Below are 25,047 nucleotides of genomic sequence, written 5' to 3' on the forward strand. Positions count from 1 at the left end.
AGCAACCCAAAGGTCCATCACCAGATGAGTGGAAAAAGAAGAAGTGGTCCATGTACACAATGGAATATTAGCCATGGAAAACAATGAAACACTGCTCTTTGAGGCACCATAGATGAGCCTAGAGATAATCACAGAACATGAGGTAAGTCGGAAAGCAAAAGACATATCCTATGATATCACTTATAGGCGTTATCTAACAACTGACACAAATGAACATATTTCCACAGAGAAGGACACTCACAGGCTTAGAAAACAAACCATGCTTATCTAAAAGGACAGTTGGGGGGAATGGAAAAATTAAGATTAGGGTTACCATACGTGTACAAATACCTATTAAATACATATAACAGAAAGACCGACCATATAGCAAGGGATGTCTATGGAACACTCTGCAATAATTTACATGGGAAGTGGCTCTGTACATGAATCTATATATATGTATATATATATGTTATGCACAAATGAACCAGATTGTGTACACTGAGGACAAACAGTATTCTAATCATTACCCCGATTAAAAAAACTAAAACAAGAAGTAATGTGACATAAACTTATTGGGGTTTCTCCTGGCACATTCCATTTTAATTTACAACCTAGGAACAGGACTTCCAGAAAGGCTCTGCTGCCCTAGTAACCAGATTTGGGAATGGAGAAATGCTGCCGCCTTGTGGCCGTTTCCCAAAACAGCAGCTTTAAACCCAGTGCTAATGCTCACTAAATATTCACACTCACTACAGGCCTATGAATGACAGCTGCCCTCAAAAACAATCCTGGGTTCGAAACTTGACCAAAAAATTCAAAAGAGGGCAACCTTTCAAGAAGACAATTTCAAGAGGTTAATTGTACTCTCTGTGTTTTTCTGTTATTTTAACAGAACTTTAAAAAGGCGTGGAAAAATGCTGAGCACTAGGAATAATTCAAGACACGCAAATCCAAATTACAAAAAATCTATCAGCTCACACCAGTCAGAATGGCCATGAGCAAAAAGTCTGCAAACAGTACATGCTCAAGGGTTTGAGGAGAAATGCCTACCCTTGGTTGAACGTGGGACATGGTAAGAGACAGTAAGGAAAACACAAAGGAGGTGCCTTGGAAAGGTAAATACTGAGCTACCATTCAATCAAGCATACCCACTGCTGGGCCTATCGCCTGACAGGATGAGAATCAAAAATAAACAGGCTGGGCTTCCCTGGTGGCGCAGAGGTTCAGAGTCCACCTGCCGATGCAGGGTACACAGATTCTTGCACCGATCCGGGAAGATCCCACATGACGCGGAGCGGCTGGGCCCGTGAGCCATGGCTGCTGAGCCTGCACATCCAGAGCCTGTGCTCCGCGACGGGATAGGCCACAACAGTGAGAGGCGCGCGTACCGCCAGAAAATAAAAATAATAAAATAAACTGGCTGAGCTTCACTAGTGGCGCAGGGCTTTAGGGTCCACTGCCGATGCAGGAACCAGGGGTTCGTGCCCTGGTCCGGGAATATCCCACATGCCGTGGAGAGGCTGGTCCCGTGAGCTATGGCTGCTGGGCCTGTGCATCCGGAGCCTCTGCTCTGCAACGGGAGGGGCCACCGCAGTGAGAGGCCCACGTACCGCAAAAGAAATCAAAACCATAAAAAAAGATACAGGCTGAAAATCCTGCACTCCAGCAATATTTACCATAGACAACACTTGGAAGCTACGAAAATGTCCATCAACAGAGGAATGCACCAAGAAGAAGTGGTCCACGTACACAATGGAGTATGACTCCAATAAAAAATATAAATTCAATTTAGAAAACAAACATAAGTAAGGAGACATCAGCATTTGGGGGTTTATCCGGGCACATTCCACTCTAATATATAACCGAGGAACACCACTGCCAGGAAGGTCTGTTTCCCTAGTTACCAGATTGGGAAAAGCAGAAATGCTGCCGCCCTCTGGCCGTTACCTGCAACAGCAGCTTTAAAACCTGTGCTAAGGGTCACTTCATATGCACCAGTACTGGAGGGCTGTAAATGAAACCTGCCCACAAGATGTCTTGAGGGAGGTAATGGCCAAAATATTTCTAAATGTCACACATACTTCACGAAAACAATTTGAAGAGGTAAGCTGTACTCACAGTTTGAAGAGAAAAAGGACATGCCAGAAAGCTCAATTTCAAGGGTTTATGAGACGCATGCAAATCCAACCACAAAGAGGTATCAGCTCACACTGGTCAGAATATACATCAGCAAAAAAACACTACAAACAGTAAATGCTGAAGGTGTTTTGGAGAAGTGCATACCCTCAAGTTTAAGAGGGACGTAACCTGGTAAGAGCCACTAATGAGAACAGAATGGAGGTGCCTTTGTAAAGTAAACATTTTGCTACTGTATGATCCAGCAGGCCCACTCCTGGGCCTATAACCTAAGAAGACAAAATTGGAAAGACACAGGCAGGCAAATGTGCATTGCCGCCGTAGTATAATAACCAACACATGGAAGCAACCAAAAAGTCCATCAACACATGAGTGGACAAAGAAGAACTGGTACATGTACAGATGGAATATTAGCCAAAGTAAAAAAGGACACAATGCCATGTGCAGCACCGTAGATGAGTCTAGAGGTAGTCACGCGACTTGTACTAAGTCAGAAAGAGAGAGACACATATCGTATGATATCACTTATAGGTGTTACCTAAAAATTGATAGCAGTGAAGATATTTCCACAGAGAAGGGCAATCACAGATTCATTAAACAAACTTATGGTTCACCAATGGAAAGGTGTGAGGATTGGATACATTAGGATATTGGGGTTAACAGACATATACAAACACAGGTGAACTATATAATCACCAAAGACCTATGGAACACCAAGAGAAGAGTACTCAACATTCTGTCATAACGTACATGGGACAAGGATCCCAGGAACAATAGACATATGTATATGTGTAAAAGAACCACATCTTGCACACCTACAACATGCCAAACATTGTAATCAAACTTGCTGTGATGAAAAATTAAAATTAACTTAAAAAAACGAACAAGACATAGTGAGACATAAATTGAAGGGGCTTTCCTGATACATTCCATTCTAAGTTACAACCTAGAACACGACTTCCATTGAGGTTCTGTTGCCCTAGTAACCGGATTTGGTAAAGGAGAACTGCTGCCACCTTGTGGCCGTTTCACACAACAGCAGCTTTAATCCCAGCGCTAATGGTCAGTTGATATTCAAAATAATTGCAGGCCTGTAAATGACACCTCCCTGAAAAAAAACCCTGGGGTCGTATATCGATCAAAACATTCAAAAGACGTCCATGTTTCAAAACGACAGTTTCAAGAGGCATATTTTATGCACATTTGTCTTCTGTTTCTTTTACTTTCTTTCTTTTTTGTTAACAAAATGGGAATGGTAAAAGGCTGAACATCAGGAATCAATAAAGCCATGCAAATCCAGTGTACAAAAATGTTCACCTCACAGCCGTCAGAATGGTCATCAGCAAAAAAGTCTACAAAGAATAAACGCTGAAGGGGTTTTAGAGAACTGCGTACCCTTTAGCTGCTGGTGGGATGAAACCTGGTCACAGCCAGTAGTGAGAACAGAATGGAGGTGCGTTTAAGGGTAAATATGGAGCTACCATGTGATCTGGTAGGCCCACTCATGGGCCTTTCACCTGATTAGACCAGAATCAAAAAGACACAGGCTGGCAATCCTGCACTGCAGCAACACGTACCATAGCCAAGACCTGGAAGACACCGAAATGTCCATCAACAGAAAAATGCACCAAGAAGAAGTCGTCCATGTACAGAATGGAATATTAGCCATGAAAAAGCAGGGAACAGTGCCGTTGGCACCATCATAGAAGGATCTAGAGATAATCACCCAACTTGAAGTAAGAAAGAAACCGAAAGACAGACATCTTATGACATCACTTCTAGGTGTTACCTAAACATTGGTACCCATGAAACAATTTCCAAGAGACGGACACGCATAGATTCAGAAAACCAATTAATGTTTAACCAAATGGAAAGGAATAAGGAATGTTTGACTTAGGACATGGGGGTTAACAGATATGCACTAATACATATGAAATATATAATCACAAAGTGCCTATGGAATACAAAGAGAGGTCTACTCAACACTCTATAATAACATACACGGGAAAGGATCGAAAGAGGAATAGACAGATACATTGATAGGATGAACCAGAAACTGTACACCTAGGAGAATCTATATTTTTATCAAATTTGCTCTGATAATTAATAAAAATTAAATTTAATAAACAAACAACAATTTAGGAGATATAAGCTCTTGGGGGTTTGCGCTGGCACATTCCACTCTAATTTGCAGCTTACTAACACGATTTCCAGAAAAGCTCTGTTGCCCAAAAACCCAGAGTTGGAAATGTAGAAATGCTGCCGCCTTGTGGCCGTTTCCCGCAAGAGCGGCATTAAACCCACAGCTAATGGTCACTTAGCATTCACAAGGACTCAGGGCTGTAAAGGACACCTGCCCTACATAATTGTGCGGAGGAAGGGAATGGCCAAAAAAATTCCAAACTGGCACATTTTTCAAGGAGATAGTATGGAGGGGTAAGTTTTACTCATTTTCAAACAAGAGGAAAATGGATAAAAGCTCAACATCAGGAATTATTAGACTCTTGCAAATCTAACCACCAAAAAGGTTTCAACTCACACATGCCAACTACCATCAGCTAAAAGTCTACAAACAATAAATGCTGAAGGGGTTTTAGAGAACTGTGTACCCTCTAGCTGCTGGTGAGATGTAAAGTGGTAACAGCCAATAATGAGAACAGAAAGGAGCTGTGTTTCAAAGTAAAAATTGAGCCACCATTCCATTCAGCAGGCCCACCGCTGAGACTCTCACCTGAGAAGTCCAGAGTCGAGAAGGCACAGGCTTCAACAGCTGCACTGCAGGAATTTTCACAGTGGCCAAGACACGGAAGCAACCAAAAGGTCCATCACCAGATGAGTGGAAAAAGAAGAAGTGGTCCATGTACACAATGGAATATTAGCCATGGAAAACAATGAAACACTGCTCTTTGAGGCACCATAGATGAGCCTAGAGATAATCACAGAACATGAGGTAAGTCGGAAAGCAAAAGACATATCCTATGATATCACTTATAGGCGTTATCTAACAACTGACACAAATGAACATATTTCCACAGAGAAGGACACTCACAGGCTTAGAAAACAAACTATGCTTATCTAAAAGGACAGTTGGGGGGAATGGAAAAATTAAGATTAGGGTTACCATACGTGTACAAATACCTATTAAATACATATAACAGAAAGACCGACCATATAGCAAGGGATGTCTATGGAACACTCTGCAATAATTTACATGGGAAGTGGCTCTGTACATGAATATATATATATGTATATATATATATATGTTATGCACAAATGAACCAGATTGTGTACACTGAGGACAAACAGTATTCTAATCATTACCCCGATTAAAAAAACTAAAACAAGAAGTAATGTGACATAAACTTATTGGGGTTTCTCCTGGCACATTCCATTTTAATTTACAACCTAGGAACAGGACTTCCAGAAAGGCTCTGCTGCCCTAGTAACCAGATTTGGGAATGGAGAAATGCTGCCGCCTTGTGGCCGTTTCCCAAAACAGCAGCTTTAAACCCAGTGCTAATGCTCAGTAAATATTCACACTCACTACAGGCCTATGAATGACAGCTGCCCTCAAAAACAATCCTGGGTTCGAAACTTGACCAAAAAATTCAAAAGAGGGCAACCTTTCAAGAAGACAATTTCAAGAGGTTAATTGTACTCTCTGTGTTTTTCTGTTATTTTAACAGAACTTTAAAAAGGCGTGGAAAAATGCTGAACACCAGGAATAATTCAAGACATGCAAATCCAAATTACCAAAAACCTATCAGCTCACACCAGTCAGAATGGCCATCAGCAAAAATTCTGCAAACAGTAAATGCTGAAGGGTTTGAGGAGAAATGCCTACCCTTGGTTCAACGTGGGACATGGTAAGAGCCAGTAAGGAAAACACAAAGGAGGTGCCTCAGAAAGGTAAATACTGAGCTACCATGCAAACAAGCATACCCACTGCTGGGCCTATCGCCTGACAGGATGAGAATCAAAAATAAACAGGATGGGCTTCCCTGGTGGCACAGAGGTTGAGAGTCCGCCTGACGCGGAGCGGATGGGACCGTGAGCCATGGCTGCTGAGCCTGTGCATCCGGAGCCTGTGCTCCGCGATGGGATAGGCCACAACAGTGAGAGGCCTGCGTACCGCAATAAAAATAAAAATAAAAATATAAACCGGCTGAGCTTCACTGGTGGCACAGGGGTTTAGAGTCCACGGCCGATGTAGGAACCACGGGTTCGTGCCCTGGTCCGGGAATATCCCACATGCCGTGGAGAGGCTGGTCCCGTGAGCTATGGCTGCTGGGCCTGTGCATCCGGAGCCTCTGCTCTGCAACGGGAGGGGCCACCACAGTGAGAGGCCCACGTACCGCAAAAGAAATCAAAACCATAAAAAAAGATACAGGCTGAAAATCCTGCACTCCAGCAATATTTACCATAGACAACACTTGGAAGCTACGAAAATGTCCATCAACAGAGGAATGCACCAAGAAGAAGTGGTCCATGTACACAATGGAATATGACTCCAATAAAAAATATAAATTCAATTTAGAAAACAAACATAAGTAAGGAGACATCAGCATTTGGGGGTTTATCCGGGCACATTCCACTCTAATATATAACCGAGGAACACCACTGCCAGGAAGGTCTGTTTCCCTAGTTACCAGATTGGGAAAAGCAGAAATGCTGCCGCCCTCTGGCCGTTACCTGCAACAGCAGCTTTAAAACCTGTGCTAAGGGTCACTTCATATGCACCAGTACTGGAGGGCTGTAAATGAAACCTGCCCACAAGATGTCTTGAGGGAGGTAATGGCCAAAATATTTCTAAATGTCACACATACGTCACGAAAACAATTTGAAGAGGTAAGCTGTACTCACAGTTTGAAGAAAAAAAGGACATGCCAGAAAGCTCAATTTCAAGGGTTTATGAGACGCATGCAAATCCAACCACAAAGAGGTATCAGCTCACACTGGTCAGAATATACATCAGCAAAAAAACCACTACAAACAGTAAATGCTGAAGATGTTGTGGAGAAGTGCACACCCTCAACTTTAAGAGGGACGTAACCTGGTAAGAGCCACTAATGAGAACAGAATGGAGGTGCCTTTGTAAAGTAAACATTTTGCTACTGTATGATCCAGCAGGCCCACTCCTGGGCCTATAACCTAAAAAGACAGAATTGGAAAGACACAGGCAGGCAAATGTGCATTGCCGCTGTATTACAATAGCCAAGACATGGAAGCAACCAAAAAGTCCATCAACAGATGAGTGGACAAAGAAGAACTGGTACATGTACAGATGGAATATTAACCAAAGGAAAAAAGGACACAATGCCATGTGCAGCACCGTAGATGAGTCTAGAGGTAGTCACGCGACTTGTACTAAGTCAGAAAGAGAGAGACACATATCGTATGATATCACTTATAGGTGTTACCTAAAAATTGATAGCAGTGAAGATATTTCCACAGAGAAGGGCAATCACAGATTCATTAAACAAACTTATGGTTCACCAATGGAAAGGTGTGAGGATTGGATACATTAGGATATTGGGGTTAACAGACATATACAAACACAGGTGAACTATATAATCACCAAAGACCTATGGAATACCAAGAGAAGAGTACTCAGCATTCTGTCATAACGTACATGGGACAAGGATCCCAGGAACAATAGACATATGTATATGTGTAAAAGAACCACATCTTGCACACCTACAACATGCCAAACATTGTAATCAAACTTGCTGTGATGAAAAATAAAAATTAAGTTAAGAAAACAAACAAGAAATAGTGAGACATAAATTGAAGGGGCTTTCCTGATACATTCCATTCTAAATTACAACCTAGAACACGACTTCCATTGAGGTTCTGTTGCCCTAGTAACCGGATTTGGTAAAGGAGAACTGCTGCCACCTTGTGGCCGTTTCACACAACAGCAGCTTTAATCCCAGCGCTAATGGTCAGTTGATATTCAAAATAATTGCAGGCCTGTAAATGACACCTCCCTGAAAAAAAACCCTGGGGTCGTATATCGATCAAAACATTCAAAAGACGTCCATGTTACAAAACGACAGTTTCAAGAGGCATATTTTATGCACATTTGTCTTCTGTTTCTTTTACTTTCTTTCTTTTTTGTTAACAAAATGGGAATGGAAAAAGGCTGAACATCAGGAATCAATAAAGCCATGCAAATCCAGTGTACAAAAATGTTCACCTCACAGCCGTCAGAATGGTCATCAGCAAAAAAGTCTACAAAGAATAAACGCTGAAGGGGTTTTAGAGAACTGCGTACCCTTTAGCTGCTGGTGGGATGAAACCTGGTCACAGCCAGTAGTGAGAACAGAATGGAGGTGCGTTTAAGGGTAAGTATGGAGCTACCATGTGATCTGGTAGGCCCACTCATGGGCCTTTCACCTGATTAGACCAGAATCAAAAAGACACAGGCTGGCAATCCTGCACTGCAGCAACACGTACCATAGCCAAGACCTGGAAGACACCGAAATGTCCATCAACAGAAAAATGCACCAAGAAGAAGTCGTCCATGTACACAATGGAATATTAGCCATGAAAAAGCAGGGAACAGTGCCGTTGGCACCATCATAGAAGGATCTAGAGATAATCACCCAACTTGAAGTAAGAAAGAAACCGATAGACAGACATCTTATGACATCACTTATAGGTGTTACCTAAACATTGGTACCCATGAAACAATTTCCAAGAGACGGACACGCATAGATTCAGAAAACCAATTAATGTTTAACCAAATGGAAAGGAATAAGGAATGTTTGACTTAGGACATGGGGGTTAACAGATATGCACTAATACATATGAAATATATAATCACAAAGTGCCTATGGAATACAAAGAGAGGTCTACTCAACACTCTATAATAACATACACGGGAAAGGATCGAAAGAGGAACAGACAGATACATTGATAGGATGAACCAGAAACTGTACACCTAGGAGAATCTATATTTTTATCAAATTTGCTCTGATAATTAATAAAAATTAAATTTAATAAACAAACAACAATTTAGGAGATATAAGCTCTTGGGGGTTTGCGCTGGCACATTCCACTCTAATTTGCAGCTTACTAACACGATTTCCAGAAAAGCTCTGTTGCCCAAAAACCCAGAGTTGGAAATGTAGAAATGCTGCCGCCTTGTGGCCGTTTCCCGCAAGAGCGGCATTAAACCCACAGCTAATGGTCACTTAGCATTCACAAGGACTCAGGGCTGTAAAGGACACCTGCCCTACATAATTGTGCGGAGGAAGGGAATGGCCAAAAAAATTCCAAACTGGCACATTTTTCAAGGAGATAGTATGGAGGGGTAAGTTTTACTCATTTTCAAACAAGAGGAAAATGGATAAAAGCTCAACATCAGGAATTATTAGACTCTTGCAAATCTAACCACCAAAAAGGCTTCAACTCACACATGCCAACTACCATCAGCTAAAAGTCTACAAACAATAAATGCTGAAGGGCTTTTAGAGAACTGTGTACCCTCTAGCAGCTGGTGAGATGTAAAGTGGTAACAGCCAATAATGAGAACAGAAAGGAGCTGTGTTTCAAAGTAAAAATTGAGCCACCATTCCATTCAGCAGGCCCACCGCTGAGACTCTCACCTGAGAAGTCCAGAGTCGAGAAGGCACAGGCTTCAACAGCTGCACTGCAGGAATTTTCACAGTGGCCAAGACACGGAAGCAACCCAAAGGTCCATCACCAGATGAGTGGAAAAAGAAGAAGTGGTCCATGTACACAATGGAATATTAGCCATGGAAAACAATGAAACACTGCTCTTTGAGGCACCATAGATGAGCCTAGAGATAATCACAGAACATGAGGTAAGTCGGAAAGCAAAAGACATATCCTATGATATCACTTATAGGCGTTATCTAACAACTGACACAAATGAACATATTTCCACAGAGAAGGACACTCACAGGCTTAGAAAACAAACCATGCTTATCTAAAAGGACAGTTGGGGGGAATGGAAAAATTAAGATTAGGGTTACCATACGTGTACAAATACCTATTAAATACATATAACAGAAAGACCGACCATATAGCAAGGGATGTCTATGGAACACTCTGCAATAATTTACATGGGAAGTGGCTCTGTACATGAATCTATATATATGTATATATATATGTTATGCACAAATGAACCAGATTGTGTACACTGAGGACAAACAGTATTCTAATCATTACCCCGATTAAAAAAACTAAAACAAGAAGTAATGTGACATAAACTTATTGGGGTTTCTCCTGGCACATTCCATTTTAATTTACAACCTAGGAACAGGACTTCCAGAAAGGCTCTGCTGCCCTAGTAACCAGATTTGGGAATGGAGAAATGCTGCCGCCTTGTGGCCGTTTCCCAAAACAGCAGCTTTAAACCCAGTGCTAATGCTCACTAACTATTCACACTCACTACAGGCCTATGAATGACAGCTGCCCTCAAAAACAATCCTGGGTTCGAAACTTGACCAAAAAATTCAAGAGGGCAACCTTTCAAGAAGACAATTTCAAGAGGTTAATTGTACTCTCTGTGTTTTTCTGTTATTTTAACAGAACTTTAAAAAGGCGTGGAAAAATGCTGAGCACTAGGAATAATTCAAGACACGCAAATCCAAATTACAAAAAACCTATCAGCTCACACCAGTCAGAATGGCCATGAGCAAAAAGTCTGCAAACAGTACATGCTGAAGGGTTTGAGGAGAAATGCCTACCCTTGGTTGAACGTGGGACATGGTAAGAGACAGTAAGGAAAACACAAAGGAGGTGCCTTGGAAAGGTAAATACTGAGCTACCATTCAATCAAGCATACCCACTGCTGGGCCTATCGCCTGACAGGATGAGAATCAAAAATAAACAGGCTGGGCTTCCCTGGTGGCGCAGAGGTTCAGAGTCCACCTGCCGATGCAGGGTACACAGATTCTTGCACCGATCCGGGAAGATCCCACATGACGCGGAGCGGCTGGGCCCGTGAGCCATGGCTGCTGAGCCTGCACATCCAGAGCCTGTGCTCCGCGACGGGATAGGCCACAACAGTGAGAGGCGCGCGTACCGCCAGAAAATAAAAATAATAAAATAAACTGGCTGAGCTTCACTAGTGGCGCAGGGCTTTAGGGTCCACTGCCGATGCAGGAACCAGGGGTTCGTGCCCTGGTCCGGGAATATCCCACATGCCGTGGAGAGGCTGGTCCCGTGAGCTATGGCTGCTGGGCCTGTGCATCCGGAGCCTCTGCTCTGCAACGGGAGGGGCCACCGCAGTGAGAGGCCCACGTACCGCAAAAGAAATCAAAACCATAAAAAAAGATACAGGCTGAAAATCCTGCACTCCAGCAATATTTACCATAGACAACACTTGGAAGCTACGAAAATGTCCATCAACAGAGGAATGCACCAAGAAGAAGTGGTCCACGTACACAATGGAGTATGACTCCAATAAAAAATATAAATTCAATTTAGAAAACAAACATAAGTAAGGAGACATCAGCATTTGGGGGTTTATCCGGGCACATTCCACTCTAATATATAACCGAGGAACACCACTGCCAGGAAGGTCTGTTTCCCTAGTTACCAGATTGGGAAAAGCAGAAATGCTGCCGCCCTCTGGCCGTTACCTGCAACAGCAGCTTTAAAACCTGTGCTAAGGGTCACTTCATATGCACCAGTACTGGAGGGCTGTAAATGAAACCTGCCCACAAGATGTCTTGAGGGAGGTAATGGCCAAAATATTTCTAAATGTCACACATACTTCACGAAAACAATTTGAAGAGGTAAGCTGTACTCACAGTTTGAAGAGAAAAAGGACATGCCAGAAAGCTCAATTTCAAGGGTTTATGAGACGCATGCAAATCCAACCACAAAGAGGTATCAGCTCACACTGGTCAGAATATACATCAGCAAAAAAACACTACAAACAGTAAATGCTGAAGGTGTTTTGGAGAAGTGCATACCCTCAAGTTTAAGAGGGACGTAACCTGGTAAGAGCCACTAATGAGAACAGAATGGAGGTGCCTTTGTAAAGTAAACATTTTGCTACTGTATGATCCAGCAGGCCCACTCCTGGGCCTATAACCTAAGAAGACAAAATTGGAAAGACACAGGCAGGCAAATGTGCATTGCCGCCGTAGTATAATAACCAACACATGGAAGCAACCAAAAAGTCCATCAACACATGAGTGGACAAAGAAGAACTGGTACATGTACAGATGGAATATTAGCCAAAGTAAAAAAGGACACAATGCCATGTGCAGCACCGTAGATGAGTCTAGAGGTAGTCACGCGACTTGTACTAAGTCAGAAAGAGAGAGACACATATCGTATGATATCACTTATAGGTGTTACCTAAAAATTGATAGCAGTGAAGATATTTCCACAGAGAAGGGCAATCACAGATTCATTAAACAAACTTATGGTTCACCAATGGAAAGGTGTGAGGATTGGATACATTAGGATATTGGGGTTAACAGACATATACAAACACAGGTGAACTATATAATCACCAAAGACCTATGGAACACCAAGAGAAGAGTACTCAACATTCTGTCATAACGTACATGGGACAAGGATCCCAGGAACAATAGACATATGTATATGTGTAAAAGAACCACATCTTGCACACCTACAACATGCCAAACATTGTAATCAAACTTGCTGTGATGAAAAATTAAAATTAACTTAAAAAAACGAACAAGACATAGTGAGACATAAATTGAAGGGGCTTTCCTGATACATTCCATTCTAAGTTACAACCTAGAACACGACTTCCATTGAGGTTCTGTTGCCCTAGTAACCGGATTTGGTAAAGGAGAACTGCTGCCACCTTGTGGCCGTTTCACACAACAGCAGCTTTAATCCCAGCGCTAATGGTCAGTTGATATTCAAAATAATTGCAGGCCTGTAAATGACACCTCCCTGAAAAAAAACCCTGGGGTCGTATATCGATCAAAACATTCAAAAGACGTCCATGTTTCAAAACGACAGTTTCAAGAGGCATATTTTATGCACATTTGTCTTCTGTTTCTTTTACTTTCTTTCTTTTTTGTTAACAAAATGGGAATGGTAAAAGGCTGAACATCAGGAATCAATAAAGCCATGCAAATCCAGTGTACAAAAATGTTCACCTCACAGCCGTCAGAATGGTCATCAGCAAAAAAGTCTACAAAGAATAAACGCTGAAGGGGTTTTAGAGAACTGCGTACCCTTTAGCTGCTGGTGGGATGAAACCTGGTCACAGCCAGTAGTGAGAACAGAATGGAGGTGCGTTTAAGGGTAAATATGGAGCTACCATGTGATCTGGTAGGCCCACTCATGGGCCTTTCACCTGATTAGACCAGAATCAAAAAGACACAGGCTGGCAATCCTGCACTGCAGCAACACGTACCATAGCCAAGACCTGGAAGACACCGAAATGTCCATCAACAGAAAAATGCACCAAGAAGAAGTCGTCCATGTACAGAATGGAATATTAGCCATGAAAAAGCAGGGAACAGTGCCGTTGGCACCATCATAGAAGGATCTAGAGATAATCACCCAACTTGAAGTAAGAAAGAAACCGAAAGACAGACATCTTATGACATCACTTCTAGGTGTTACCTAAACATTGGTACCCATGAAACAATTTCCAAGAGACGGACACGCATAGATTCAGAAAACCAATTAATGTTTAACCAAATGGAAAGGAATAAGGAATGTTTGACTTAGGACATGGGGGTTAACAGATATGCACTAATACATATGAAATATATAATCACAAAGTGCCTATGGAATACAAAGAGAGGTCTACTCAACACTCTATAATAACATACACGGGAAAGGATCGAAAGAGGAATAGACAGATACATTGATAGGATGAACCAGAAACTGTACACCTAGGAGAATCTATATTTTTATCAAATTTGCTCTGATAATTAATAAAAATTAAATTTAATAAACAAACAACAATTTAGGAGATATAAGCTCTTGGGGGTTTGCGCTGGCACATTCCACTCTAATTTGCAGCTTACTAACACGATTTCCAGAAAAGCTCTGTTGCCCAAAAACCCAGAGTTGGAAATGTAGAAATGCTGCCGCCTTGTGGCCGTTTCCCGCAAGAGCGGCATTAAACCCACAGCTAATGGTCACTTAGCATTCACAAGGACTCAGGGCTGTAAAGGACACCTGCCCTACATAATTGTGCGGAGGAAGGGAATGGCCAAAAAAATTCCAAACTGGCACATTTTTCAAGGAGATAGTATGGAGGGGTAAGTTTTACTCATTTTCAAACAAGAGGAAAATGGATAAAAGCTCAACATCAGGAATTATTAGACTCTTGCAAATCTAACCACCAAAAAGGTTTCAACTCACACATGCCAACTACCATCAGCTAAAAGTCTACAAACAATAAATGCTGAAGGGCTTTTAGAGAACTGTGTACCCTCTAGCAGCTGGTGAGATGTAAAGTGGTAACAGCCAATAATGAGAACAGAAAGGAGCTGTGTTTCAAAGTAAAAATTGAGCCACCATTCCATTCAGCAGGCCCACCGCTGAGACTCTCACCTGAGAAGTCCAGAGTCGAGAAGGCACAGGCTTCAACAGCTGCACTGCAGGAATTTTCACAGTGGCCAAGACACGGAAGCAACCAAAAGGTCCATCACCAGATGAGTGGAAAAAGAAGAAGTGGTCCATGTACACAATGGAATATTAGCCATGGAAAACAATGAAACACTGCTCTTTGAGGCACCATAGATGAGCCTAGAGATAATCACAGAACATGAGGTAAGTCGGAAAGCAAAAGACATATCCTATGATATCACTTATAGGCGTTATCTAACAACTGACACAAATGAACATATTTCCACAGAGAAGGACACTCACAGGCTTAGAAAACAAACTATGCTTATCTAAAAGGACAGTTGGGGGGAATGGAAAAATTAAGATTAGGGTTACCATACGTGTACAAATACCTATTAAATACATATAACAGAAAGACCGACCATATAGCAAGGGATGTCTATGGAACACTCTGCAATAATTTACATGGGAAGTGGCTCTGTACATGAATATATATATATGTATATATATATATATGTTATGCACAAATGAACCAGATTGTGTACACTGAGGACAAACAGTATTCTAATCATTACCCCGATTAAAAAAACTAAAACAAGAAGTAATGTGACATAAACTTATTGGGGTTTCTCCTGGCACATTCCATTTTAATTTACAACCTAGGAACAGGACTTCCAGAAAGGCTCTGCTGCCCTAGTAACCAGATTTGGGAATGGAGAAATGCTGCCGCCTTGTGGCCGTTTCCCAAAACAGCAGCTTTAAACCCAGTGCTAATGCTCAGTAAATATTCACACTCACTACAGGCCTATGAATGACAGCTGCCCTCAAAAACAATCCTGGGTTCGAAACTTGACCAAAAAATTCAAAAGAGGGCAACCTTTCAAGAAGACAATTTCAAGAGGTTAATTGTACTCTCTGTGTTTTTCTGTTATTTTAACAGAACTTTAAAAAGGCGTGGAAAAATGCTGAACACCAGGAATAATTCAAGACATGCAAATCCAAATTACCAAAAACCTATCAGCTCACACCAGTCAGAATGGCCATCAGCAAAAATTCTGCAAACAGTAAATGCTGAAGGGTTTGAGGAGAAATGCCTACCCTTGGTTCAACGTGGGACATGGTAAGAGCCAGTAAGGAAAACACAAAGGAGGTGCCTCAGAAAGGTAAATACTGAGCTACCATGCAATCAAGCATACCCACTGCTGGGCCTATCGCCTGACAGGATGAGAATCAAAAATAAACAGGATGGGCTTCCCTGGTGGCACAGAGGTTGAGAGTCCGCCTGACGCGGAGCGGATGGGACCGTGAGCCATGGCTGCTGAGCCTGTGCATCCGGAGCCTGTGCTCCGCGATGGGATAGGCCACAACAGTGAGAGGCCTGCGTACCGCAATAAAAATAAAAATAAAAATATAAACCGGCTGAGCTTCACTGGTGGCACAGGGGTTTAGAGTCCACGGCCGATGTAGGAACCACGGGTTCGTGCCCTGGTCCGGGAATATCCCACATGCCGTGGAGAGGCTGGTCCCGTGAGCTATGGCTGCTGGGCCTGTGCATCCGGAGCCTCTGCTCTGCAACGGGAGGGGCCACCACAGTGAGAGGCCCACGTACCGCAAAAGAAATCAAAACCATAAAAAAAGATACAGGCTGAAAATCCTGCACTCCAGCAATATTTACCATAGACAACACTTGGAAGCTACGAAAATGTCCATCAACAGAGGAATGCACCAAGAAGAAGTGGTCCATGTACACAATGGAATATGACTCCAATAAAAAATATAAATTCAATTTAGAAAACAAACATAAGTAAGGAGACATCAGCATTTGGGGGTTTATCCGGGCACATTCCACTCTAATATATAACCGAGGAACACCACTGCCAGGAAGGTCTGTTTCCCTAGTTACCAGATTGGGAAAAGCAGAAATGCTGCCGCCCTCTGGCCGTTACCTGCAACAGCAGCTTTAAAACCTGTGCTAAGGGTCACTTCATATGCACCAGTACTGGAGGGCTGTAAATGAAACCTGCCCACAAGATGTCTTGAGGGAGGTAATGGCCAAAATATTTCTAAATGTCACACATACGTCACGAAAACAATTTGAAGAGGTAAGCTGTACTCACAGTTTGAAGAAAAAAAGGACATGCCAGAAAGCTCAATTTCAAGGGTTTATGAGACGCATGCAAATCCAACCACAAAGAGGTATCAGCTCACACTGGTCAGAATATACATCAGCAAAAAAACCACTACAAACAGTAAATGCTGAAGATGTTGTGGAGAAGTGCACACCCTCAACTTTAAGAGGGACGTAACCTGGTAAGAGCCACTAATGAGAACAGAATGGAGGTGCCTTTGTAAAGTAAACATTTTGCTACTGTATGATCCAGCAGGCCCACTCCTGGGCCTATAACCTAAAAAGACAGAATTGGAAAGACACAGGCAGGCAAATGTGCATTGCCGCTGTATTACAATAGCCAAGACATGGAAGCAACCAAAAAGTCCATCAACAGATGAGTGGACAAAGAAGAACTGGTACATGTACAGATGGAATATTAACCAAAGGAAAAAAGGACACAATGCCATGTGCAGCACCGTAGATGAGTCTAGAGGTAGTCACGCGACTTGTACTAAGTCAGAAAGAGAGAGACACATATCGTATGATATCACTTATAGGTGTTACCTAAAAATTGATAGCAGTGAAGATATTTCCACAGAGAAGGGCAATCACAGATTCATTAAACAAACTTATGGTTCACCAATGGAAAGGTGTGAGGATTGGATACATTAGGATATTGGGGTTAACAGACATATACAAACACAGGTGAACTATATAATCACCAAAGACCTATGGAATACCAAGAGAAGAGTACTCAGCATTCTGTCATAACGTACATGGGACAAGGATCCCAGGAACAATAGACATATGTATATGTGTAAAAGAACCACATCTTGCACACCTACAACATGCCAAACATTGTAATCAAACTTGCTGTGATGAAAAATAAAAATTAAGTTAAGAAAACAAACAAGAAATAGTGAGACATAAATTGAAGGGGCTTTCCTGATACATTCCATTCTAAATTACAACCTAGAACACGACTTCCATTGAGGTTCTGTTGCCCTAGTAACCGGATTTGGTAAAGGAGAACTGCTGCCACCTTGTGGCCGTTTCACACAACAGCAGCTTTAATCCCAGCGCTAATGGTCAGTTGATATTCAAAATAATTGCAGGCCTGTAAATGACACCTCCCTGAAAAAAAACCCTGGGGTCGTATATCGATCAAAACATTCAAAAGACGTCCATGTTACAAAACGACAGTTTCAAGAGGCATATTTTATGCACATTTGTCTTCTGTTTCTTTTACTTTCTTTCTTTTTTGTTAACAAAATGGGAATGGAAAAAGGCTGAACATCAGGAATCAATAAAGCCATGCAAATCCAGTGTACAAAAATGTTCACCTCACAGCCGTCAGAATGGTCATCAGCAAAAAAGTCTACAAAGAATAAACGCTGAAGGGGTTTTAGAGAACTGCGTACCCTTTAGCTGCTGGTGGGATGAAACCTGGTCACAGCCAGTAGTGAGAACAGAATGGAGGTGCGTTTAAGGGTAAGTATGGAGCTACCATGTGATCTGGTAGGCCCACTCATGGGCCTTTCACCTGATTAGACCAGAATCAAAAAGACACAGGCTGGCAATCCTGCACTGCAGCAACACGTACCATAGCCAAGACCTGGAAGACACCGAAATGTCCATCAACAGAAAAATGCACCAAGAAGAAGTCGTCCATGTACACAATGGAATATTAGCCATGAAAAAGCAGGGAACAGTGCCGTTGGCACCATCATAGAAGGATCTAGAGATAATCACCCAACTTGAAGTAAGAAAGAAACCGATAGACAGACATCTTATGACATCACTTATAGGTGTTACCTAAACATTGGTACCCATGAAACAATTTCCAAGAGACGGACACGCATAGATTCAGAAAACCAATTAATGTTTAACCAAATGGAAAGGAATAAGGAATGTTTGACTTAGGACATGGGGGTTAACAGATATGCACTAATACATATGAAATATATAATCACAAAGTGCCTATGGAATACAAAGAGAGGTCTACTCAACACTCTATAATAACATACACGGGAAAGGATCGAAAGAGGAACAGACAGATACATTGATAGGATGAACCAGAAACTGTACACCTAGGAGAATCTATATTTTTATCAAATTTGCTCTGATAATTAATAAAAATTAAATTTAATAAACAAACAACAATTTAGGAGATATAAGCTCTTGGGGGTTTGCGCTGGCACATTCCACTCTAATTTGCAGCTTACTAACACGATTTCCAGAAAAGCTCTGTTGCCCAAAAACCCAGAGTTGGAAATGTAGAAATGCTGCCGCCTTGTGGCCGTTTCCCGCAAGAGCGGCATTAAACCCACAGCTAATGGTCACTTAGCATTCACAAGGACTCAGGGCTGTAAAGGACACCTGCCCTACATAATTGTGCGGAGGAAGGGAATGGCCAAAAAAATTCCAAACTGGCACATTTTTCAAGGAGATAGTATGGAGGGGTAAGTTTTACTCATTTTCAAACAAGAGGAAAATGGATAAAAGCTCAACATCAGGAATTATTAGACTCTTGCAAATCTAACCACCAAAAAGGCTTCAACTCACACATGCCAACTACCATCAGCTAAAAGTCTACAAACAATAAATGCTGAAGGGCTTTTAGAGAACTGTGTACCCTCTAGCAGCTGGTGAGATGTAAAGTGGTAACAGCCAATAATGAGAACAGAAAGGAGCTGTGTTTCAAAGTAAAAATTGAGCCACCATTCCATTCAGCAGGCCCACCGCTGAGACTCTCACCTGAGAAGTCCAGAGTCGAGAAGGCACAGGCTTCAACAGCTGCACTGCAGGAATTTTCACAGTGGCCAAGACACGGAAGCAACCCAAAGGTCCATCACCAGATGAGTGGAAAAAGAAGAAGTGGTCCATGTACACAATGGAATATTAGCCATGGAAAACAATGAAACACTGCTCTTTGAGGCACCATAGATGAGCCTAGAGATAATCACAGAACATGAGGTAAGTCGGAAAGCAAAAGACATATCCTATGATATCACTTATAGGCGTTATCTAACAACTGACACAAATGAACATATTTCCACAGAGAAGGACACTCACAGGCTTAGAAAACAAACCATGCTTATCTAAAAGGACAGTTGGGGGGAATGGAAAAATTAAGATTAGGGTTACCATACGTGTACAAATACCTATTAAATACATATAACAGAAAGACCGACCATATAGCAAGGGATGTCTATGGAACACTCTGCAATAATTTACATGGGAAGTGGCTCTGTACATGAATCTATATATATGTATATATATATGTTATGCACAAATGAACCAGATTGTGTACACTGAGGACAAACAGTATTCTAATCATTACCCCGATTAAAAAAACTAAAACAAGAAGTAATGTGACATAAACTTATTGGGGTTTCTCCTGGCACATTCCATTTTAATTTACAACCTAGGAACAGGACTTCCAGAAAGGCTCTGCTGCCCTAGTAACCAGATTTGGGAATGGAGAAATGCTGCCGCCTTGTGGCCGTTTCCCAAAACAGCAGCTTTAAACCCAGTGCTAATGCTCACTAACTATTCACACTCACTACAGGCCTATGAATGACAGCTGCCCTCAAAAACAATCCTGGGTTCGAAACTTGACCAAAAAATTCAAGAGGGCAACCTTTCAAGAAGACAATTTCAAGAGGTTAATTGTACTCTCTGTGTTTTTCTGTTATTTTAACAGAACTTTAAAAAGGCGTGGAAAAATGCTGAGCACTAGGAATAATTCAAGACACGCAAATCCAAATTACAAAAAACCTATCAGCTCACACCAGTCAGAATGGCCATGAGCAAAAAGTCTGCAAACAGTACATGCTGAAGGGTTTGAGGAGAAATGCCTACCCTTGGTTGAACGTGGGACATGGTAAGAGACAGTAAGGAAAACACAAAGGAGGTGCCTTGGAAAGGTAAATACTGAGCTACCATTCAATCAAGCATACCCACTGCTGGGCCTATCGCCTGACAGGATGAGAATCAAAAATAAACAGGCTGGGCTTCCCTGGTGGCGCAGAGGTTCAGAGTCCACCTGCCGATGCAGGGTACACAGATTCTTGCACCGATCCGGGAAGATCCCACATGACGCGGAGCGGCTGGGCCCGTGAGCCATGGCTGCTGAGCCTGCACATCCAGAGCCTGTGCTCCGCGACGGGATAGGCCACAACAGTGAGAGGCGCGCGTACCGCCAGAAAATAAAAATAATAAAATAAACTGGCTGAGCTTCACTAGTGGCGCAGGGCTTTAGGGTCCACTGCCGATGCAGGAACCAGGGGTTCGTGCCCTGGTCCGGGAATATCCCACATGCCGTGGAGAGGCTGGTCCCGTGAGCTATGGCTGCTGGGCCTGTGCATCCGGAGCCTCTGCTCTGCAACGGGAGGGGCCACCGCAGTGAGAGGCCCACGTACCGCAAAAGAAATCAAAACCATAAAAAAAGATACAGGCTGAAAATCCTGCACTCCAGCAATATTTACCATAGACAACACTTGGAAGCTACGAAAATGTCCATCAACAGAGGAATGCACCAAGAAGAAGTGGTCCACGTACACAATGGAGTATGACTCCAATAAAAAATATAAATTCAATTTAGAAAACAAACATAAGTAAGGAGACATCAGCATTTGGGGGTTTATCCGGGCACATTCCACTCTAATATATAACCGAGGAACACCACTGCCAGGAAGGTCTGTTTCCCTAGTTACCAGATTGGGAAAAGCAGAAATGCTGCCGCCCTCTGGCCGTTACCTGCAACAGCAGCTTTAAAACCTGTGCTAAGGGTCACTTCATATGCACCAGTACTGGAGGGCTGTAAATGAAACCTGCCCACAAGATGTCTTGAGGGAGGTAATGGCCAAAATATTTCTAAATGTCACACATACTTCACGAAAACAATTTGAAGAGGTAAGCTGTACTCACAGTTTGAAGAGAAAAAGGACATGCCAGAAAGCTCAATTTCAAGGGTTTATGAGACGCATGCAAATCCAACCACAAAGAGGTATCAGCTCACACTGGTCAGAATATACATCAGCAAAAAAACACTACAAACAGTAAATGCTGAAGGTGTTTTGGAGAAGTGCATACCCTCAAGTTTAAGAGGGACGTAACCTGGTAAGAGCCACTAATGAGAACAGAATGGAGGTGCCTTTGTAAAGTAAACATTTTGCTACTGTATGATCCAGCAGGCCCACTCCTGGGCCTATAACCTAAGAAGACAAAATTGGAAAGACACAGGCAGGCAAATGTGCATTGCCGCCGTAGTATAATAACCAACACATGGAAGCAACCAAAAAGTCCATCAACACATGAGTGGACAAAGAAGAACTGGTACATGTACAGATGGAATATTAGCCAAAGTAAAAAAGGACACAATGCCATGTGCAGCACCGTAGATGAGTCTAGAGGTAGTCACGCGACTTGTACTAAGTCAGAAAGAGAGAGACACATATCGTATGATATCACTTATAGGTGTTACCTAAAAATTGATAGCAGTGAAGATATTTCCACAGAGAAGGGCAATCACAGATTCATTAAACAAACTTATGGTTCACCAATGGAAAGGTGTGAGGATTGGATACATTAGGATATTGGGGTTAACAGACATATACAAACACAGGTGAACTATATAATCACCAAAGACCTATGGAACACCAAGAGAAGAGTACTCAACATTCTGTCATAACGTACATGGGACAAGGATCCCAGGAACAATAGACATATGTATATGTGTAAAAGAACCACATCTTGCACACCTACAACATGCCAAACATTGTAATCAAACTTGCTGTGATGAAAAATTAAAATTAACTTAAAAAAACGAACAAGACATAGTGAGACATAAATTGAAGGGGCTTTCCTGATACATTCCATTCTAAGTTACAACCTAGAACACGACTTCCATTGAGGTTCTGTTGCCCTAGTAACCGGATTTGGTAAAGGAGAACTGCTGCCACCTTGTGGCCGTTTCACACAACAGCAGCTTTAATCCCAGCGCTAATGGTCAGTTGATATTCAAAATAATTGCAGGCCTGTAAATGACACCTCCCTGAAAAAAAACCCTGGGGTCGTATATCGATCAAAACATTCAAAAGACGTCCATGTTTCAAAACGACAGTTTCAAGAGGCATATTTTATGCACATTTGTCTTCTGTTTCTTTTACTTTCTTTCTTTTTTGTTAACAAAATGGGAATGGTAAAAGGCTGAACATCAGGAATCAATAAAGCCATGCAAATCCAGTGTACAAAAATGTTCACCTCACAGCCGTCAGAATGGTCATCAGCAAAAAAGTCTACAAAGAATAAACGCTGAAGGGGTTTTAGAGAACTGCGTACCCTTTAGCTGCTGGTGGGATGAAACCTGGTCACAGCCAGTAGTGAGAACAGAATGGAGGTGCGTTTAAGGGTAAATATGGAGCTACCATGTGATCTGGTAGGCCCACTCATGGGCCTTTCACCTGATTAGACCAGAATCAAAAAGACACAGGCTGGCAATCCTGCACTGCAGCAACACGTACCATAGCCAAGACCTGGAAGACACCGAAATGTCCATCAACAGAAAAATGCACCAAGAAGAAGTCGTCCATGTACAGAATGGAATATTAGCCATGAAAAAGCAGGGAACAGTGCCGTTGGCACCATCATAGAAGGATCTAGAGATAATCACCCAACTTGAAGTAAGAAAGAAACCGAAAGACAGACATCTTATGACATCACTTCTAGGTGTTACCTAAACATTGGTACCCATGAAACAATTTCCAAGAGACGGACACGCATAGATTCAGAAAACCAATTAATGTTTAACCAAATGGAAAGGAATAAGGAATGTTTGACTTAGGACATGGGGGTTAACAGATATGCACTAATACATATGAAATATATAATCACAAAGTGCCTATGGAATACAAAGAGAGGTCTACTCAACACTCTATAATAACATACACGGGAAAGGATCGAAAGAGGAACAGACAGATACATTGATAGGATGAACCAGAAACTGTACACCTAGGAGAATCTATATTTTTATCAAATTTGCTCTGATAATTAATAAAAATTAAATTTAATAAACAAACAACAATTTAGGAGATATAAGCTCTTGGGGGTTTGCGCTGGCACATTCCACTCTAATTTGCAGCTTACTAACACGATTTCCAGAAAAGCTCTGTTGCCCAAAAACCCAGAGTTGGAAATGTAGAAATGCTGCCGCCTTGTGGCCGTTTCCCGCAAGAGCGGCATTAAACCCACAGCTAATGGTCACTTAGCATTCACAAGGACTCAGGGCTGTAAAGGACACCTGCCCTACATAATTGTGCGGAGGAAGGGAATGGCCAAAAAAATTCCAAACTGGCACATTTTTCAAGGAGATAGTATGGAGGGGTAAGTTTTACTCATTTTCAAACAAGAGGAAAATGGATAAAAGCTCAACATCAGGAATTATTAGACTCTTGCAAATCTAACCACCAAAAAGGTTTCAACTCACACATGCCAACTACCATCAGCTAAAAGTCTACAAACAATAAATGCTGAAGGGGTTTTAGAGAACTGTGTACCCTCTAGCTGCTGGTGAGATGTAAAGTGGTAACAGCCAATAATGAGAACAGAAAGGAGCTGTGTTTCAAAGTAAAAATTGAGCCACCATTCCATTCAGCAGGCCCACTGCTGAGACTCTCACCTGAGAAGTCCAGAGTCGAGAAGGCACAGGCTTCAACAGCTGCACTGCAGGAATTTTCACAGTGGCCAAGACACGGAAGCAACCAAAAGGTCCATCACCAGATGAGTGGAAAAAGAAGAAGTGGTCCATGTACACAATGGAATATTAGCCATGGAAAACAATGAAACACTGCTCTTTGAGGCACCATAGATGAGCCTAGAGATAATCACAGAACATGAGGTAAGTCGGAAAGCAAAAGACATATCCTATGATATCACTTATAGGCGTTATCTAACAACTGACACAAATGAACATATTTCCACAGAGAAGGACACTCACAGGCTTAGAAAACAAACTATGCTTATCTAAAAGGACAGTTGGGGGGAATGGAAAAATTAAGATTAGGGTTACCATACGTGTACAAATACCTATTAAATACATATAACAGAAAGACCGACCATATAGCAAGGGATGTCTATGGAACACTCTGCAATAATTTATATGGGAAGTGGCTCTGTACATGAATATATATATATGTATATATATATATATATGTTATGCACAAATGAACCAGATTGTGTACACTGAGGACAAACAGTATTCTAAT

General features: G+C 42.0%; 3 long non-coding RNA genes across 3 annotated transcripts in view; all 3 read right to left on the reverse strand.

The window, feature by feature from the left end:
* On the reverse strand, positions 1-9,801 carry LOC132482014 (uncharacterized). The gene is made up of 3 exons (XR_009530860.1): positions 9,732-9,801; positions 4,850-5,044; positions 1-118 (listed from the first exon to the last, which is right to left on the reverse strand). It is a non-coding gene; the product is annotated as an uncharacterized LOC132482014 (long non-coding RNA).
* LOC132482012 (uncharacterized) lies at positions 9,802-19,607 on the reverse strand. The gene is made up of 3 exons (XR_009530858.1): positions 19,538-19,607; positions 14,656-14,850; positions 9,802-9,926 (listed from the first exon to the last, which is right to left on the reverse strand). It is a non-coding gene; the product is annotated as an uncharacterized LOC132482012 (long non-coding RNA).
* The window catches only part of LOC132482013 (uncharacterized), a 9,856-nt gene continuing 4,416 nt past the window's right edge, over positions 19,608-25,047 (reverse strand). The window contains exons 2-3 of the long non-coding RNA XR_009530859.1: positions 24,462-24,656; positions 19,608-19,732 (exon numbers count right to left, since the gene is read on the reverse strand). This is a non-coding gene — a long non-coding RNA (uncharacterized LOC132482013). The remainder of the gene's footprint in view (positions 19,733-24,461; positions 24,657-25,047) is intronic.

The sequence above is a fragment of the Mesoplodon densirostris genome, chromosome X (assembly GCF_025265405.1).
Source record: "Mesoplodon densirostris isolate mMesDen1 chromosome X, mMesDen1 primary haplotype, whole genome shotgun sequence".
NCBI classification, from domain to species: domain Eukaryota; kingdom Metazoa; phylum Chordata; class Mammalia; order Artiodactyla; family Ziphiidae; genus Mesoplodon; species Mesoplodon densirostris.